The sequence below is a fragment of the Hyperolius riggenbachi genome, chromosome 7 (genome assembly GCF_040937935.1).
Source record: "Hyperolius riggenbachi isolate aHypRig1 chromosome 7, aHypRig1.pri, whole genome shotgun sequence".
Lineage (NCBI taxonomy): Eukaryota > Metazoa > Chordata > Amphibia > Anura > Hyperoliidae > Hyperolius > Hyperolius riggenbachi.
Genome location: NC_090652.1, coordinates 118,224,866 through 118,245,121, shown reverse-complemented (window position 1 = coordinate 118,245,121; position 20,256 = coordinate 118,224,866). Strand labels below are relative to the sequence as shown.

The following is a 20,256-nucleotide window of genomic DNA, read 5'->3' as shown; positions in this document are numbered from 1 at the left end:
GACCAAAAGTCAGATTTTTCAGATAAATATTACCTACTTTCTTTTAAGTTGCAGTAACATAGGGAAAAAAGTAATTTATAATGCATTTTACTTCAGGATAAATTAATTATTTCTATGTATGTATTTTAAACTTTACAATTTTATGCAATAGTGGTCCTTTAAAGCAAACCCGAACTGAAATTAAACATATTAATTAATTGTATGTGTAGTACTACTGGTAAATAGAACTTTCCTAGAATCTCAAATTCCTATTCTCACTTTAAGGACTGAATTTCCAAGACTGAATTCTAAACAGCAGCCATTTCAGTGTGATGTAAAATCTGCTTCATTCAGCTGCAAAACGAAAAAAAATACCTGGTTTAACTTTTACGTCCTGTATTGTTATCATCATTGCTTCCTAAGCTAATACTTTATTCAGGAGAGCCATGGCTCAATTTCACTTCTTTTGAACTGCTTTACGTGCATACATAAAAACACTGGTTTATTAATGCAATTAAAACAGAATGGAACCTTAGGAAAGTTATTGGTAATTACTTGTACATTATGTACCCATGTCTATCTCATCGTGTCAAATGTCATTTCAGGTACACTTTAATAGTTTTGATGTGATATACATGTTTTTATCTATTGATTTTCTCAATTTATATTGCAGCAGCATATTACACCATGGCCCATATGCAATTCCCTTTTTCACCTGAGTTTTCTCCTAGGTGATATTTTCAAATTTGCAATAGAATGTCTTTGAAACCATCAGCAAGCAAAAAAAAAAAATGCTCAAAATAAATTTGATAGTACCTTTTCACCTATTTTTTGGTACTTATTCAACTGCAAAGTGCTGAAAATTGTTTTAAATAGAAGATGAAAAAGTATTATTTAACACAGATGAAAAAGTGAATTGCATTGCGTTGTAGAATACCTAGAGCCATTCACTAGTCAAAGAGAAGTTAAGTGGTTTAATGTGAACTCATGTCCGTGTCCAACATACAATCATGCACAAAAAAATCTCATATAATTAAATGTTTGTATCCAGCTCAAAGTAATTTAATTACTCTTTTCCTTTATCACATTTCTTACGCAACATGCAAAGCTAAACCAACAGAGGTGGATTTATTTATGCAGGCACCAAAAAAAACCTTTAGAGGCAAAGGGAAGCAGCCACCCAGTGCACAATATTTAAAGGTTTCTTTGTTTTAACAGCTGATTCTCGATTGGTTGCCGTAGGCAGCAGATGCTTTTTGGCCTGGTTATTGTGCACCTGTCTTGACAGATCTGCCCCATATAATACAGTAAAAAAAATGGTACCTTGCTCAGTTTATATTTAAAAAATTATTTTCTCACTGTAAACTGGCTTCTTGAATCTAATGGAGAAATACATTAATCACTTTTTTATTTTTTTTTTGCAAATTTTTCTCGTAGGAGATCGTTTTTCATCTTTTGTTTAAAATAACGTTTGCACTTTTGCAATTGAAAAAGTACCAAACAGCAGGTGAAAAGCTACTGTCAACATTATTCTAAGTATTTTCTTGCTTGCTGGTGGCTTAAAATGCATTTTATTTATAATGTTTTATTTATAATGTGAAAATGTCCCCTTGGAGAAAACTTAGGAGAAAAAGAGATCTGGATCTGCTCCAGTGTATGAAAAGTTAAAGAAATTTTGTGAGGGACATCAGTAAAGTTTGTGCTTCATATAACTATTTTATTTGCTTCCTTAGAGAACATGGTACAGTTAAACCCACGGTCATTTCAAGAAGGGTAATACCCGTGGCTCACCCAAGGTCCCACCTGGCATCTGTCCCCATTAGTGTTTTCATTTCCCCCCAGCAATCATATTGCCATTGTATGTTTTATGTTACTATTTTGAAGCTTGTCTTTTACAGCTTGTTTGTGCACAAGTGTTGTATTTCACTGAATTTTGTTTTATTTCAAAACTTTTCATTAATAAAACTATTGAAACTGAGAAAACATGGTACATCAAAATCCTTTTCAGGTCCATAGTCATACAAATGCATTTTACCCCATCACCTCAAAATAAATAAATAAATAAATAAATAAATAAATAAATCAGTGTAATCTTATTTATGACAAGTTTCATTCATGTAGAATTCTGATTTCCCTTAATGTGAACCCGAGGTGAAAATAAAATTATGAGATAAACAATTATATTTATCCTCCTACTCCTAAAAATTACTTTATAAGATATCTAATGTTTTTATTTTATATTTAAACATCTACATAGTAGGCTGAATGTTTTACTGTCTCTAATCAGTGGCAGCCTATTAAGTGTCCCAGAGTTAGAAAAAGCTCAATAGCTCATGTTTTTTTTCTCTCCCTGCCCTCAGAAGTTATATTCATCAGGTAAACCATTATTGTTGTAATTTGCTTATCGACAAGGTACCGACAAGAAAGAAGCTGTCACTTTCATTCCTAGAAATTAACTCTTTCAGTCAGCAAAATAAAACAAGTAAAACTGACTATTAATATGTTTTGTACTGCAAAGAATGTTTATCTCATCATGTCATATCTCATCATCACATATTGCCTTGGATACACTTTAACATTTTTTTTCTCTTTTCATTGAGGGGTTCTACTTCTAAAATTGCACGGCTATAATGGAGGTGATTTTTTACCATCACTCTCCAACAGGGATGCTCGGATGTGCCTCATCCACGAATTCGGCAATCCGCGTGGTTGCAAAAAAAAATCTGCATTCGGCCCCGCCGCATGCGGATTTTCGTCCGCGTCCACGCAACCACGCGGATTTTCTGCCGTGAATGGCGTAATCACGCGTGGATTCCCGCCAGGAGGCGGATTTTCTTTTAACGTTAATAACAAAGCCCCCATACATGCTACAATCCCCCAAATTGCATGTATTATCGAGGTGATAAGGGGCAACATAACTTCAACATAAAAAATTCCCAAACATTTTTTTTTCTAGAGAAAATGGATTTTAAAGTGAAATCAACACTTTAAATGGGGCTATTAATTGGTAATAAGTGGTTTTAAAAAGGGATATACGCGTTAAGCAGTCAAAGAGGTGAAGGCGAGTTCCAATGGCACTTGGCGGCGAAGGTACCGCTGGAGGAGGATGAGTGGCTGATGCCAAAAAGGCCCCAGAGAGGTTTTTGTAATTTTTTTTTTGTTTTTTTTACAGCAATTAGCAATGACATCGCAGCAGAGTTGTCAGTGGACACGGGCAGTGTGAACGCAGAGTGCAGTGGTGGTAGCGACTGAGTCAGGAGAAGGACTATGCGGGCGGTCAGTTCAGCAGCACAGAAGGACCACGGCAACATACAGTGTGAACGCAGACAGAGTACATTGGTGGAAGCGACTGAGTCAGGAGGAGGAGGACAATGCGGGCGGTCAGTTCAGCAGCAGCAGCACAGAAGGACCATGGCAACATACTGGTGGTAGTAGTAGTAGCACAGTGTCATAGTGCTGGCCAAAAAATTAAATGCACCCGGTGACCCGGGCCGTGATAACGCAGACAGAGTGCATTGGTGGTACCGTGGTAGCGACTGAGTCAGGAGGAGGAGGAGGACAAAGCGGGCGTTCAGTTCAGCAGCAGCAGCAGCACAGAAGGACCATGGCAACATACTGGTGGTAGTAGTAGCAGCACAGCGTCATAGTGCTGGCCAAAAAATGAAATGCACCCGGTGACCCGGGCAGTGATACGGCAGACAGAGTACATTGGTGGAAGCGACTGAGTCAGGAGGAGGAGGACAATGCGGGCGGTCAGTTCAGCAGCACAGAAGGACCATGGCAACATACTGGTGGTAGTAGTAGTAGCACAGCGTCATAGTGCTGGCCAAAAAATTAAATGCACCCAGTGACCCGGGCAGTGTGAAAGCAGAGTGTAGTAGCGACTGAGTCAGGAGGACAAAGCAGGCGGTCAGTTCAGCAGCTCAGAAGGAGGACCATGGCAACTTACTGGTAGTAGTACCATAACACCAAAAAATTAACCAAGGTAGGCACTAGGCAGGTAGTAACTGTCTTTATAAAGGCAGGCATAGTTAACAACAGCACATGCAGCAGCCACTTCATGTCCCCCTGTGTCCAACAATAGGGGCCAGGAACTCACCTTCCACCCAAGCCTGGTTGATTTTCAGGAAGGTGAGTTTGTCCACAGAGGCGTGGGAGAGCCGAGAGCGCTTCTCTGTGACCACGCCACCGGCCGCACTAAAGCATCTCTCTGAGAGGACACTGGAAGGAGGGCAGGATAGGAGTTCCAGGGCGTACTGGGAAAGCTCGCTCCAGATGTCCAGTCTCTTGACCCAGTACTCCAAGGGGTCCACGGGGCTGTCGGTGTCATTGAGCCCGCTGGATGACCCCATATAGTCAGACACCATGGTGGTCAGTCGTTGCTTGTGCTGGTTGGTGGTGGATGCTGTGGCGGGCACCTCTGTTCTGGGCTGCTGCACTGCATACAGGCTCTTGCTTAGGCTCTTCAGGTCTCCGGGGCGCCAGTTGCTGCTGCTGCTGCTGGTGGTTGTTGTTGTGCTGCTAGTGGCAATGGCAGGCACCTCTTGCTGGCTTGGCAGAGCAGTTACAGTGGGGGTGGAAGGCTGGGGGAATGCTTCCAGTAGTCTGCGCACAAGGGCCTCCTTCAACTCCCTTGTGCGTTGCTCGGTGGTGGATGGCGTCATTAAGTCTCCCAGCTTCCCCTTCAGACGGGGATCAAGCATCAAGGTAATCCAGATGTCCTCTCTTGAACGCATCTGGATCACCCGGGGGTCCCTGCGAAGGCAGCGCTACATGTGCACAGCCATGGGAAACAAGTGGGCCCTGCCAGCAAGATCTTCCTCGTCCTCGCCATTGTCCCATAACGCATGCCTGTCCTCTTCCTGTGCCATGTCGTTGTCCTCCTCAAAACGCCATCCACGTACAACACCTGCTGCACTCTGCTCCTCCTCCTCCTCCTCATTCAGGTTAGGGACCTCCAACTCTTCCACTACCTGCTGTGAGCCCTCCTCTGAGCTGGACTGTGCTGCCATCTGCTCCTGTTCTTCCAACTGCCTCAGGGCTTCATCCCCACGCTCAATTAAATTGTCCATTGCCTGCTCCAGTAGACAAACCAAGGGCACCCACTGGCACACAGAGGCCCGCTCCTCACTGACCATCTTGGTTGCCTCCAGGAAGGGACTCAGCACCAGGCATACTTGCTGCATCAGTGTCCACTGAGTGGCAGTAATCATGGGGACTTGCTGGTTGCTGGGGACACTTGGGTCTAGCATGTAGGCCCTAAGAGCCAGCCTGTGCTGACACAGCCGCTCCAACATGGCCAGAGTCGAATTCCAGCGAACTGGCATGTCGATGATCATCCGGTGTTGTGGCCTTCCATACTGCTGCTGTAAGGTGGACAAGAGTGCAGAGGCAGTGGCTGACAGGCGGAAAAAGCGTACCACCGCCCCGGCATCCTGCAGCAGCTCGCTCATGCCCTGGTAGGTGCGCAAGAAGCGCTGCACCACAAGATTGAGCACGTGGGCCAAGCAGGGGATGTGCTGGAGGTTTCCCTGCTGCACTGCTGCCACCAGGTTGGCCCCGTTATCGGCTGCCACATACCCCACTTCCAGGCCTCTGGTGGTCAGCCACCTCCGCTCCTGCTTCCTGAGGGCGGCCAGGACGTTGGTGGCCGTAAGCCTCTCCTTCCCCAGGGTCACCAATTTTAAAAGGGCTTGGCAGTGCCGAGGCTTGGCGCTGCTGCTGCCGAGGCGGGCTTGCTTTCCGGGTGCAGAGGGAGTGTCGTGACAGGACCCTTCTGCATCCCCCCTGATCCCGCGTGGTGGCACCACTAGCTGGGCTGATGCGCTCTTGTCCTCCCTCCCTTCCATCAGTGTCACCCAGTGGGCCGTAAAGGACAGGTAGCGACCTGTCCCAAATCTGCTACTCCACGAGTCCATGGTCACGTGGACCCGCTTGCCCACAGAGTAGTCCAGGGAACGGGCCACGTTTTCCACCGCAAACTTGTGGAATGCTGGGATCACGCTTCTGCTGAAATAGTGGCGACTGGGGACTTGCTACTCGGGGATGCCAAATTGGAGCAGCGTCCGCATGGCGCTCCCCTCCTGCACCAGGGAGTAGGGAAGCAGCTGTGATGCCATGGCCCGGGCCAGCAAGCCATTTAGTTTGCGGATCCGCCTGTGGCTTGGAGGCAGAGGCTTGGTCAGACCGTGAAAGGTGTCGCTCAGCAGGGTCTGACGACGCTGGGATGCAGGGGAGACAGAGGAGAGAGACGAACACTGGCTGCCAGCCTCAATGTCTGTGTCCTGAGTAGCCGAGGTGGAAGAGCGCTTGCGTGCTACTACTGCTGCTGCTGTGGGGGATTCACGACCCTGAGGAAGGGATGATGCTGCTGCGCTGGTGGGCCTTCTGCTCTCAGGAACCCCTGCCAGCAGTGCCTGCTTCCTCTTAAAGTCCGCATACTCGCGGCAGTGGCGGCTTCTCAGGTGGCCCTGGAGGGATGAGGTACCCATCTTGCTCAGACTTTTCCCACGGCTCAATCTTTTGCTGCATAACCTGCACACCGCATACCTTTTGTCATCAGTACATTCCTCAAAGCAATCCCACACTGGTGACTTTAATTTACTGCGGCCCCCACTAGCAGAGGGTGCAGCGGAACAATGTGTGGTAGTAGTTGCCGGGGGTTGCATGGTGGTGGTGCCGGCTGAAGCAGTGTCCTGTCTACTTCCTCCACGTCCACTGCTGCCGATGCCCCTGCCCCTGCCTGACATATGGTGATATCCTTGCCTAGGCCGAGGTGACTCGTCATCCTGCTCTGCCTCTGACCATTCTTCCACGGACTCAGCAGGCTGCACATAGTTAGGGTCCACAACGTCGTCATCATCAGCAGCATCATCATAATCCAGCTCTTCCTCTGACTCCCCCGCCTCCTCTTCTGTCCCTACATCCCCAGACACAGACCCCTCTTCTTCATCACCAGAACTCAACAACGCTTGTGATTGTGGCGCGATCTCAATCTCTGCCACATCAGTCCCCAGTAAGTCCTGAGCTTCTTGCATCAGCAGGTTCCCAGAAGCCGGACTGAGGGACAGAACGCTGTCATCCTGGGAGGGCTGCTGACCAGTGGGTGCTGGGGTGGATGTCACAACAAGCGTGGGACGTTGGCTGCTGCTGCTGCTTGGAGTGGTGCTCACAGTAGAGGTCTGGGAGGAAGTCATGATGTCCATGAGTACGTCAGGTTCCATTTGCTCAACCACCACACGGGGACCAGAAACTTTAAAATATTTGGACAATGGCGCCCGCTGACTCGGCCCAGGCTTTGCTGCCCCCCTTTCTGCTGCATCACGACCACGTACAGCTGGGCGTCCTCTCCCTGGACGTGGAGCAGTCCCAGAAGTGGCTGAGGCAATTGAACTCCCTTTCCTCTCACCCCGCGAAACCCTGCCAGACATGTTGCTAGTAATGAATCACTGGATGCAGTGGGCACAGTACAAGGTCACTGAAGGATGCACCAGGCACAGTACAACGGCACTGAAGGATGCAGTGGGCACAGTACAAGGTCACTGAAGGATGCAGTGGGCACAGCAGTGGGCACTGGATATACAACTAGGTCACTGAAGGATGCAGTGGGCACAGTACAAGGTCACTGAAGGATGCAGTGGGCACAGCAGTGGGCACTGGATATACAACTAGGTCACTGAAGGATGCAGTGGGCACAGTACGAGGTCACTGAAGGATGCAGTGGGCACAGCAGTGGGCACTGGATATACAACTAGGTCACTGAAGGATGCAGTGGGCACAGTACAAGGTCACTGAAGGATGCAGTGGGCACAGCAGTGTACAGTATAAGAGCAGTGTTAGCAAAAAAAACGCTTTGTTTTTAACACAATAAATGCACTTGCTCAAACAACAATGGCCTGGAGATAATCCTCTCAGCACCACAGTTTAGCAAGGACAGAGCTTTTCCATCATGGCCGCCGCTTTATATTCAGGAGGGGAGGGCATAGCTCCCCTCCTGTGATTGGTTGCTAGGGCCTATCTGGGGCACTCCGATTGGCCTGCAGTGTGTCACTTCCGCATAGTTTGACGCATTTCCGCAAACCACGACTTCAGCACCGGGTTTCACGAGCGTGAATGCGGATTTCTGTCCGCATTCACGCGAAGCCGAAGTAGATTTTCGTGGTTGAAAATCTATTCACGGCTTAGCGTGTCCGAGGCGGAATGCGTCAAAATGGTTGTGAATCCACGCGTAAGCGTGATCACGACCTGGCGGTGAGCACCACTGCTCTCCAATCTGTACGTGGGTTATTGCTAGGAGATTCACATTCTTGGAGATCTGAAGGTCTTCTCCTGTCACATTGTATAGTATTGCACATATATTGATAATTTACTTATTATTTGATCCGACTTTCTGCATTCCATGTTGAATTTTGTAACTTACTTGAATGACTGTCTTTATCATTAAGTTTTCATGTCTAGCTTTCACTCACTGAGATCAATTTTTTGGACATCACCTTGGCAGATCCTGTTAACGATGTCCATATCTACTGTTATACTCACAGCAAGCCTTGGGCTGGAAATTATTCTTAGAGCCACTAGCTGTCACCCTAGTCACACGATTCATAGTGTCCCAGAATGTGGATACATTAGGGCTGGGTAAAACTGCTGCACTGAGGAACCTTTAGCAGAGAGTTTCATACTCTTAACAACAGGCTTTAAAGGAGTACTGTAGGGGGGTAGGGGGAAACAGAGTTTAACTTACCCGGGGCTTCTAATGGTCCCCCGCAGACGTCCTGTGCTTACACAGACACTCACCGATGCTCCGGTCCCCACCTTCGGTTCACGCCGCTGGTTCACTTCTGGAATTTCTGACTTTAAAGTCAGAAAACCACTGCGCCTACACAACTGCGCCCTCGCTCCTGCTGACATCACCAGGAGTGTATTGTACAGGCCCAGTGTGGTCTGCGCCTGCGCAGTATGCTCCGGGTGACGGCAGCGAGACCAAGGCCACAGTCGCGCAGGCACAGTGGTTTTCCGACTTTAAAGAAGTTAACCAGCAGCGGGGTCCAGAGCATCGGTGAGTGGCTGCGCGGGCAAAGGTCATCTGCGGGGGACCATTAGAATACCCAGGTAAGTTCAACTCTTTTTCCCTCTACCCCCCTACAGTACTCCTGTTAGGAGTGATATAATTACCTCTGCAGCGGGGAGCGGTGCAGCCGCCGCTCCCGCGTCTGACGTCACCGTGGATCTTGCCGCGTCCTCTCAGTCATCCCCTTCCGGCAGAGCAGGCCTCTCCAGGCTGCATCAGAGCAGAGTAGCGCACGCGCGCACCAGGAGACAGGACCTTTATGCACTGAGAAGGCGGGTCAGCTGACCTGCCAGGTCAGCTGACAGCGGTGGTCTAACTCTCGCCGCTGATTGGCCGGCCGGGGTTTGCTGGGCGGATTATTTGGAATTGCCTGTCTGTATTTAAGCACTGTGCTGACAGTGGCTCATTGTCTGCTGTTGCTGAAACTTTGCAATGAAAGCTCTCAGACCTTAGTCAGATCCGTGTGTGCTTGATCCGGCAGGACCCCGGGCATTCACACTTAGCTTAGGAAAAAAACATATCATTGTATTATTGTTATTGTGTATGACCTTTTGCCTGCACCTCTGATTACTCTCTCTGCCTCTTGATTCTGTACTTTGCCAATATGATCTGCTGCCGACCTCGGCCCGACCTTACTCTGATTTAGCCTTCTGTTTCTGTACCTTTGCCCATCTGATCTGCTGCCGACCTTGGCCTGTTTATTGACTATGAATTTGCCTGACGATTTTGTACTGCTGCTGACCGACCTGTTCCCGACCTCGCTTGTACGACCACTCTCTGTTTAAAGTGATAGCCCCAGCCACCAAGGGCTATCACTCAAGGAGTACTCCTGATACTACTGTGCACTAATAACACATGTGATCACACTCTGAATAAAATACTGACTACTGTGCTGATAGAGCTGGTTCTGATTATCAGATATACCACTGACCATTACAACTCCTTTAAGAAAGAGGCTATCCCATTTGGTCAATCGAAAAAGCAACACATATTGTTACATCGAGAGATACACATTCTTTATGACACTAAATGGTTGCTGTAAGTTATCTTCCATGTAATCTTCCTACTTTTTGCTGCTACCTACAGCTTGGGATACAATGAAATTGTTAACATTATAACATTATTGTGAATATTATGAAGAAATATCTTCTAATACTGCATATCATTCTTATGACAAAATACAATGTATTTTAAGCACTGGTGGCAGATTTTTCCTCCAGGAGGCCTCCCTCTTTATGCCTCATTTCCTCAATTAGATCCTGGTTACCCCCATGGGATCATTCAAATGTTTGAATCTACCTGCCACTATTGTGCTGCCACTGTGCACAATATGGGTAGGCAAGCTATGTCTATGGGGGATGGGAATGTTCTTCCCATGTCCAGTTTATAAACTGCAATACATGTACAATACATGTAATTAAATTGATTGTCTGCACCATATCCAGTGTCCAGTATATGAGCTGCACTGTGGGGCCCATGAAACATTTTAGGGGTTTTCTATGGTCTTCTGACACCTCTAGATTACTAAACCTTTATTACATCTACATAGAGGGAATATGGCGTTTTTCTCTTTCTTAGGTATTGAAAGGTCTAGTTGTCCTACCCGAGAGGGGTTACATTGCACTTTAAACTTATATGAGGTGTTTTGGCCTTTCCAGCGCCTATATTATTTTCTGCATGGGTTCAATGCTAGATGGGATCTTGCTGTTTGTTTTATTACAGGTATCGTTTTGTTTATCACAATGCAGCATGCCTGGTTTTCCATCCCGCCTCTTACATTTTATCTGGAATATGGGAGGTCCCTAGGGTAGAACATTTTGCATATATCTTTCATTGTTAATTCTGTTCTGTTTCTTTGCAGCAACTATGACTATTTCGTGTCTGAACTCTGTCAGTTGTTTTCTCCTGATTTCCACAAATTTTCAGTAAACGATTCAATTTTATTGTCATTGCCAGCATGGTTGCAGATCTTGTTTTCTTCAGGTCCTTGGGCGCCACGTTATGTGTCTCAGCCATTGTGGCAATACCAGCCAGAATGGGAGAGAAGGAGTTTATAAGGAAGGGGGTATAATACATGTATGTAATATAATACATAATAATACAGACAATGATATACACCAATATACAAACTACAGAATTGGTACAAAATACAGAACTGGCAATTACATAGATATGTGGCGAACGATTCCCGAACCATTCGCCGGCGAACATCTCTAAATCCATGGGCCTCTTACTACTTCCGGGTCGCAATGACCCGGAGTAGTACGCCGCCGCTGCCCGGCGGAGCGCGTCCTAGATCGTGCTCCCGTTGCCGGGCACTCTCTGCGCATGTGCGTGACGCTCATGTGCAGAGAGTGCCCGGCAACGGGAGCGCGATCTAGGACGCGCTCCGCCGGGCAGCGCAGGCGTACTACTCCGGATCATTGCGACCCGGAAGTAGTAAGAGGCCCAGAGAGGTTCGCCAGGCAAACTGTTCGGCCCAACACTACAATTACAATGACAAAAGTAACATGTTGAATAAAAGGTATAACAAATTCCAAGACACAAAAGGGTGAGAGAGCCCTGCCCTTGCGAGCTTACAAGGAATGGGGGGAAACAAGAGGTGGGGTAGTATACAATAATCATACCTAAAGGCAATGTGTTTTCAGGATATCTAGTAGGAGTGCAACTTGGCTTTAGGACAAAGGGGAAGTGGCCTGAGGTGGAATGTATGCTTGTCAGGAAACATGAGCTTTGAGGGAGCGTGTAAAGATATCAAAGGTTGCAGAGAGAAGGATGTGTTGTGGAAGGGCATTCCAGAGGAGTGGTGAAGCAGGTGCAAATATATACGCAAAACTGAAGAAAAAAAACCCACTGAGGTGAGAAGGGATGCCTGGTGTTGCAGGCAAGCATCTAAAATATCACAGCAACTTGCTTAAAGTTCCCCTGTAATGTTCAAGGCAACTACTTTAATATGCCAAGCAAAAGTGACAAGAGCAGACAGATGGCACATAAATCTCTAGTCACCAAATTCATCTTCCCCTGCCCTTCTTATTAACTCTGGGTTAAGTGTTGTGTGAGGGGTGGTAGTATTTACAACCCACCTTGAAGTGCAACCCATAATCCTGAAGGGTAAGGTGTGCTGATGGTGGAAACAGAAGAATACCTTCACACATTCTGGTTCTCCTTCTGCTCTTCACTAGTCCATATGCCTGGATAGTGAGGATAGTGACGCTCTACCACACCTAACCCTTTTGATTTAATACTTTATTTAAATGTTAAATCTGAGCACAGCAGTGTATTTGTTTTTACAAGTCAAAACACAGCTGTTCAATTCAGGACCTAGGAGAGCTCCTGCTGATAACTGAGTTATAAAGCCTGAACAGTTAGTTGTTTTGGGTATGGAGCATCAGTGTTTTCACGTGAGATAGTTCTCAGGATAAAGGAGCAGGAGTTCATTAACCACCTGAGCGGTCTGGACGAGCTGAGCTCGTCCAACACCGCCGGAGGTCGCCGCTCAGGCCCTGCTGGGCCGATTTTAATCAAATAAAAAGCAGCACACGCAGCCGGCACTTTGCCAGCCGCGTGTGCTGCCTGATCGCCGCCGCTCTGCGGCGATTCGCCGCGAGCAGCGGCGAAAGAGGGTCCCCCCAGCCGCCTGAGCCCAGCGTAGCCGGAACAAAAAGTTCCGGCCAGCGCTAAGGGCTGGATCGGAGGCGGCTGACGTCAGGACGTCGGCTGACGTCGATGACGTCACTCCGCTCGTCGCTATGGCGACGATATAAGCAAAACAAGGAAGGCCGCTTATTGCGGCCTTCCTTGTTTATTCTGGGCGCCGGAGGCGATCGGAAGATCGCCTCCGGAGCGCCCTCTAGTGGGCTTTCATGCAGCCAACTTTCAGTTGGCTGCATGAAATAGTTTTTTTTTTATTCAAAAAAAACCCTCCCGCAGCCACCCTGGCGATATAATCAGAACGCCAGGGTGGTTAAGGATCAAGTATCCTGATTTATACGCATCATACCACATATGCTTTGACTATTACGGTTTAGTTTTTAATCCAGTTGAGATGCTTGATCACTTGTGATCTCCAGCGTTCTCCAGCTGAAAGCTCCAACTTGTATCTATGTCCAGCCATTTCATTACCTCCTCTCAGCTGACAATGCTTATAACACAGAGTATATAGAACTGAAAACATAATTTGGATCACGGAAGACACATTCCTATGTCTGGTTGAGACCTACTCTACTTTGACATTTGAGGAACATGTAGTTGCCACCAGACAAACAATCACAAACAAGCCATTTTCATGAGTGGGTTACATATTTAGAGCAGAAACTGCCTGGAACTTCACAGCAAGCAAATGTTGTCATTGTATTATTTGGTTGGAAGAGGATGGGTGAATTAGTTTGTGTAGTGAGCTGAGCCTGTAATAGGGCAAAGGTGACTCCAGTCTTTGAAGGCTATATCAATATCAGTGTTTAGAATGGACCGAGAAATGGAGAAATGTGTTCTACTTGATGAACAACACCTTTCCTGTTTCAGACCCATCACAGGCCAGGATTTACATAGCAGGGCAGATGTTCTGGCACCCTACACTTTGCCCTCCATGAACCTACAAACCCTCGCTGAACTGCAACAAAAGTGTGCTGTCTGGCCCTGCTGATGCTTCTCCCTCATTTCCCCTGCCCAGGGTAGATAGCCACGAGTGTCCCTTAATACTGAGTGTACCTCTAGCTACCTAATATTAGGTAGCTATAGGCAGGGGCGTAGCTAGAAATGACTGGGCCCCATAGCAAAAAATTTTAATGGGCCCCCCTCTCCCCCCCACGACCTTCCAACCCCACGGACCTCGAGCCTCCCGCCCAAACATTCCTCCACGACCCTCCACCCCAACATTCCCACACCCAGTATAAGTAGCCAGGTCTATAGGTGTCTTCAGAATAAGTGACCAGGGGTAGAGATGTCCCCAGAACAGGTAGCCAGGGGTAGAGATGTCCCCAGAACAGGTAGCCAGGGGTAGAGATGTCCCCAGAACAGGTAGCCAGGGGCATATGTTCCCAGTATATGTAGGCAGGGGTACAGGGCCGGTTCTAGACTGGCACATATGAGGGGGCAGTCAAAAATGGGTAGGGGGCAACATGTTCGAGGAAATTTTAAAAATGGGCATGGCCATGATGTCATGTGGGTGGGGCTAACTAATGTAAGTTATACTAGCTAATGTACTTACATAAAAAAAAAAAATATGAAGTAAATGCACATAATGACAGACAGCATTTCCCCAGTAAATGCATGTAATGAGAGACAGCGTTTCCCCACTAAATTCACATAAGACAGCTTTTCACCAGTAAGTGCACATAATAAGAGACAGCTTTTCACCAGTAAATGCACATAATTAGAGACAGCTTTTCACCAGTAAATGCACATAATAAGAGACAGATTTTCACCAGTAAATGCACATAATAAGAGACAGCTTTTCACCAGTAAATGCACATAATTAGAGACAGCTTTTCACCAGTAAGTGCACATAATAAGAGAGAGATTTTCACCAGTAAATGCACATAATAAGAGACAGCTTTTCACCAGTAAATGCACATAATTAAAGACAGCTTTTCACCAGTACATGCACATAATTAGAGACAGCTTTTCACCAGTAAATGCACATAATGACAAACAGCCAGTGTCCCCAGTATATGTAGTCAGCGGTATATGTGCCCAGTACATGTAGCCAGAGGTATATGTGCCCAGTACATGTAGCCAGAGGTATATGTGCCCAGTACATGTAGCCAGAGGTATATGTGCCCAGTACATGTAGCCAGAGGTATACGTGCCCAGTATACGTAGCCAGAGGTATACGTGCCCAGTATATGTAGCCAGAGGTATACGTGCCCAGTATATGTAGCCAGAGGTATACGTGCCCAGTATATGTAGCCAGAGGTATACATGCCCAGTATATGTAGCCAGGGGTATATATGCCCAGTATATGTAGCCAGAGGTATATAGGCCCAGTATATGTAGCCAGAGGTATACATACCCAGTATATGTAGCCAGGGGTATACATGCCCAGTATATGTAGCCAGGGGTATACATGCCCAGTATATGTAGCCAGAGGTATATATGCCCAGTATATATAGCCAGAGGTATATAGGCCCAGTATATGTAGCCAGAGGTATATATGCCCAGTATATGTAGCCAGAGGTATATATGCCCAGTATATGTAGCCAGAGGTATATATGCCCAGTATATGTAGCCAGGGGTATATATGCCCAGTATATGTAGCCAGAGGTATATATGCCCAGTATATGTAGCCAGAGGTATATATGCCCAGTATATGTAGCCAGAGGTATATATGCCCAGTATATGTAGCCAGAGGTATATATGCCCAGTATATGGAGCCAGAGGTATATGTGCCCAGTATATGGAGCCAGAGGTATATATGCCCAGTATATGTAGCCAGAGGTATATATGCCCAGTATATGTAGCCAGAGGTATATATGCCCAGTATATGTAGCCAGAGGTATATATGCCCAGTATATGTAGCCAGGGGTATATATGCCCAGTATATGTAGCCAGAGGTATATATGCCCAGTATATGTAGCCAGAGGTATATATGCCCAGTATATGTAGCCAGAGGTATATATGCCCAGTATATGTAGCCAGAGGTATATATGCCCAGTTTATGTAGCCAGAGGTATATATGCCCAGTATATGTAGCCAGGGGGGATGCCCAGTATATGTAGCCAGGGGGGGCCCCACCCACCTACCTCCGTCCACAGCAGCCAGCAAGTGGGGTCGGGTTGCTCCACTCGAGGGCAGCTCCAGCCAGGGCAGCTCCTCTTCACCGCTCCGGCCTTCAGCTCGCTTGGCTCCCCTCCAGGCTCCAGTCCAGACAGTCGCGCAAGAGTCTGCAGCCGGTCGCTCCCTCGTCGCACGCACGTCGCTCCTCCCTGGCTGGCCGGGCCCGGAAGCCGGAACTATAGATTACTTATCGGGTCCCGGCCGCCAGGGAGTATCAATGTGCCGCCCGCCACGTAGTCCGTCCCCCTCCTCACCAGCCACCTTATCTGAGGAGGGGGGCTGGGAGGGAGGCCTGGGGGGCCCACTGACTATCACGGGCGGGGCGGGGGGGGGGGGCGGACGGCATCAAGTAAAAAAAAATAAAATAAAGAAATTAAAAAAAAAAAGTCCACTTCATGTACTGGCCCCTGTGGCGTAGGGCTGCCGCAGGGCCCCATATCAACCGCTATGGTTGCTATGCTTATTGCTACGCCCCTGGCTATAGGTTCCCTCAGGTATTAGGTAGCTAGAGGTGCCCCCTGACTGAAGGGAGATCTTGTCACTGGAATGCAGAGAGATGGGTGAATAACCTCTCATTTATGCTGCACTTGGGACATGAAGCAGGGAGGCACTCAAGGAGTGGCGTGATCATCAGATGCCTTTAAGCATGTGCCTACAGTGCCTTATGGTAAATCTGTCCCTGCCCATCAATTTATTTAAGCAGTACCAAAAATGTGCAAGGAATTCGGCCCTTAAGGACCAGAGTTTGACATCCCTGTAATGAGGTGATTTTTATGTTTTATACTTCCTTAATTAGGTATTGATATCTACACACAAAGGTACATTTTTGCAATTTCTGCAAGTATCTTTAATAATATCTCTCCTATATAAAGAAATATACAGCAGTTTTATTATTTTTTCTATTATTATTATTATATATATTATTTTGTACATGTCACTTTTTGTAATACAGTATGTAATGTAATACATAGTATATGTATTTTGTAATACATTATAAATGTGCATACTCTTTTGTGTATTTTCCTATAGCCTCTTGTCTTTGCAAAATAATTTGGATGTGGGTGTTGAATATTTTCTTAAAAAAACTTTTCATAGTAAGTTATAAATCATAGATTGATTTTCAGGCACTGGATCTGTTCTCCTTATCCATTATAAAAGTTTTTGATGTCACAGGAACCAAGTCTCATTAGAGTGACCCAGTTCCATTACAGTATTTAAGTCCCCAGACACTTACCTGTGAAGTCTGACAAGCTCTGCCATGCCTCCTAAACACACCTATTCAGAAACACAAACAAATATGGTGTTGTCTGCACTCTTCATCCAAAGCCTCGTACACATCCTGGACTAAACTCGGATGAGGCAACTATTTTGGGCCACTGGATCTTTAAAGGGACACTTAAGTCAAACAAAAAAAATGAGTTTTACTCACCTGGGGCTTCCAATAGCCCCCTGCAGCTGTCCGGTGCCCTCGCCGTCTCCCTCCGATCCTCCTGGCCCCGCCGGCAGCCACTTCCTGTTTCGGTGACAGGAGCTGACAGGCTAGGGACGCGAGTGATTCTTCGCATTCCTGGCCACAATAGTGCCATCTATGCTGCTATAGCATATATCATATACCATATAGCAGCATAGAGGGCGCTAATGTGTCTGGAAACACGAAGAATCACTCGCGTCCCCAGCCTGTCAGCTCCTGTCACCGAAACAGGAAGTGGCAGCCGGCGGGGCCAGGAGGATCGGAGGGAGATGGCGAGGGCACCGGAGAGCTGCAGGGGGCTATTGGAAGCCCTAGGTGAGTAAAACTCATTTTTTTTTTGTTTGACTTAAGTGTCCCTTTAAGCAATGGCAACAGCAGAGCACATTGTTTCCTTCCTCACCCTGAGTTGGAATATGAACATGCATTCAGGTCACGATGAAGAGGTGCAAGTGAGATGGGGACAGAAGGAACATGGGATGGAGCGCATTGGCTCTGACAGGTGAGTCTATTCAACCGCTAGTACTTTGCAAGGGTCCAGGAGGACCACTATTAACTTGGGAGGAGAGCGGAGGGGGGGATGTCAGCTGTCTCTGGGGCCCTGGGCAATTACCCAATTTGCTCCCGAGTCTGTCTTTTCCTCCCCATGCCTGTTGCTCTGCTAGTCCACGCTATGTTAAGTCGCACATCTTGTCACCTAACATCTCTTTCTGCTCCTGCTGAGACTCACAGCTTGTGGATGGTACAACCCTTACTGTATGCCTGTTGTCCTCATCTTTAGACATGGCCTGTTCACCGCAGACACTGACCGACTCTGCTGTTGACCTCCTTTTCCACTTCAGAGTAAAATAAGGGTTGAGTTCACTGCATGGCATGTCTTATTCCTCTCCTTCTGGTTGTATTCAGTCTTCCTCCAACATTCCCAACAGGGAATGATGATACAGCTCTTCAGACTTGTCATTGTATACTGCTTCAGAGTGTTGGGGGATCTGGTATGGGAGGAAACTGAGAAAATATGTTCATTACTGAATAAAAACTGACTGCTTTGTGCCTGCGACAAAGAGGAAGAGAAAGTGGTTTGAGTTGATCCATAAATGAATTATCCAATCTACCACATTGTCGTTCTGTTATGGTTGCAAGGAATGGTCTCCATCAGGCACTCTCTTAGCTGTGCTGAAGCTAATGATCCAATTTAATATTTTCCTCAACACCCATACACTCATTGCTGCTGTGCCTTACATTTCTTCTGCCTGAAAAAGTCCTGCAGGTCTTACGTGGTTACTGTATTAGAAATATCATTTTTTTTTGTTCCAACAGCAGCAGAAACTTGTAAACGACACAGGAAAAAATGACAATCCCACGTTACAAATGAATATCCTGAATGGTTATAGGGAACCTGAAGCGAGGGAAATTATTTAAAATAAACACATGACGTAACTGCAAATGAATATTACATACTAACCTCACCGTCAGTTCCTCTCAGAAGCTCATCATTTTCTTATTACAGTGATCCCTTCCAATTCTGACAATATTTTGTCAGAACTGACATATACCAGTTGCTGTCAGTTACAACTGAATGTGTAAGGTAATGTCCATGTTTCCCTATGGCTCAAGTGGGTGATATTACAGTTTAACAGTGTGCTGACCAGGAAGCTTGTTAGGGGGTAATGGCCATTGTTAAAGCGGATCCGAGATGAAAAACTAACTATAACAAGTAACTTGTATATACAGTATATCGTATCTAAAGTTTAGATAGTGATACAATGACAGCAGCCATGTTGTTTGTAAACAGTACACAGAGGCAGGCTTATCTGCATCTTGAGCAAAGAAAACTAATCCCCTTCCTCCTCCCTCCTCCTATCTGCCTCTGAAATCTATGGCTAGTAATACCTCCCTATCCTCCTGCCCAGACTGAGCTCCCATGAGCCCTTGCTACTGTCTGAAAGTGCCTTGGCTCTCTGAATACCTGTGGGCGTGGCTTGCTTAGTTTATAGGGAATTATAGTAGTAAAACAAAAACAAAAAAGTATTTGGCTTGAGGAATGCCCTATAAACAATAGGAAAGGAACACAATTATCCAATGAGTGAAAGTTCATCTCGGATCCACTTTAAAATAGAGGATGGAGAAATTCATTGATCACAGTGGACAAATGGGATGTAGGAGAGGAGAAAGAGATTGAGGAGTAGACTACACAGGAGGTAAGCATGACCTGTGTATGGTTTTTTGACCTTTTTATTTTCAGTTTAGGCTTTCTTTATAAATGTATGCAAAGGTGACTTATTGTGACAAGTCACTGAAAGTAAGTGACAGATACTTTATAACTTGGTGGACTCTGTATGCACACTTTTACCCATCAAAGTGTGCATACAGAGTCCACCAAGTTATAAAGTATCTGTCACTTACTTTCAGTGACTTGTTACAATAAGTCACCTTTGCATACATTTATAAAGAAAACCTGAACTGAAAATTATAAGTCAAAATAACCATACACAGGTCATACTTACCTCCTGTGTAGTCTACTCCTCAATCTCTTTCTCCTCTCCTGCGTCCCATTTGTCCACTGTGATCAATGAATTTCTCCATCCTCTATTTTAACCACTTGAGGACCACAGTCTTTTCACCCCTTAAGGACCAGAGCCTTTTTTCCCATTCAGACCACTGCAGCTTTCACGGTTTATTGCTCGGTCATACAACCTACCACCTAAATTAATTTTACCTCCTTTTCTTGTCACTAATACAGCTTTCTTTTGGTGCTATTTGATTGCTGCTGCGAGTTTTATTTTTTATTATATTCATCAAAAAAGACATGAATTTTGTCAAAAAAATGACTTTTTTAACATTCTGTGCTGAAGTTTTTCAAATAAAGTAAAATTTCCTATACATTTGAGCACGAAAGTTATTCTGCTACATGTCTTTGATAAAAAAAACAACCATTCAGTGTATATTTATTGGATTGGGTAAAAGTTAT

General features: G+C 46.1%; 1 protein-coding gene across 2 annotated transcripts in view; it reads left to right on the top strand.

The window, feature by feature from the left end:
• The window catches only part of LOC137525643 (parvalbumin beta-like), a 99,239-nt gene that overhangs the window by 15,962 nt on the left and 63,021 nt on the right, over positions 1 to 20,256 (top strand). The gene's annotated exons all lie outside the window — the stretch shown is intronic.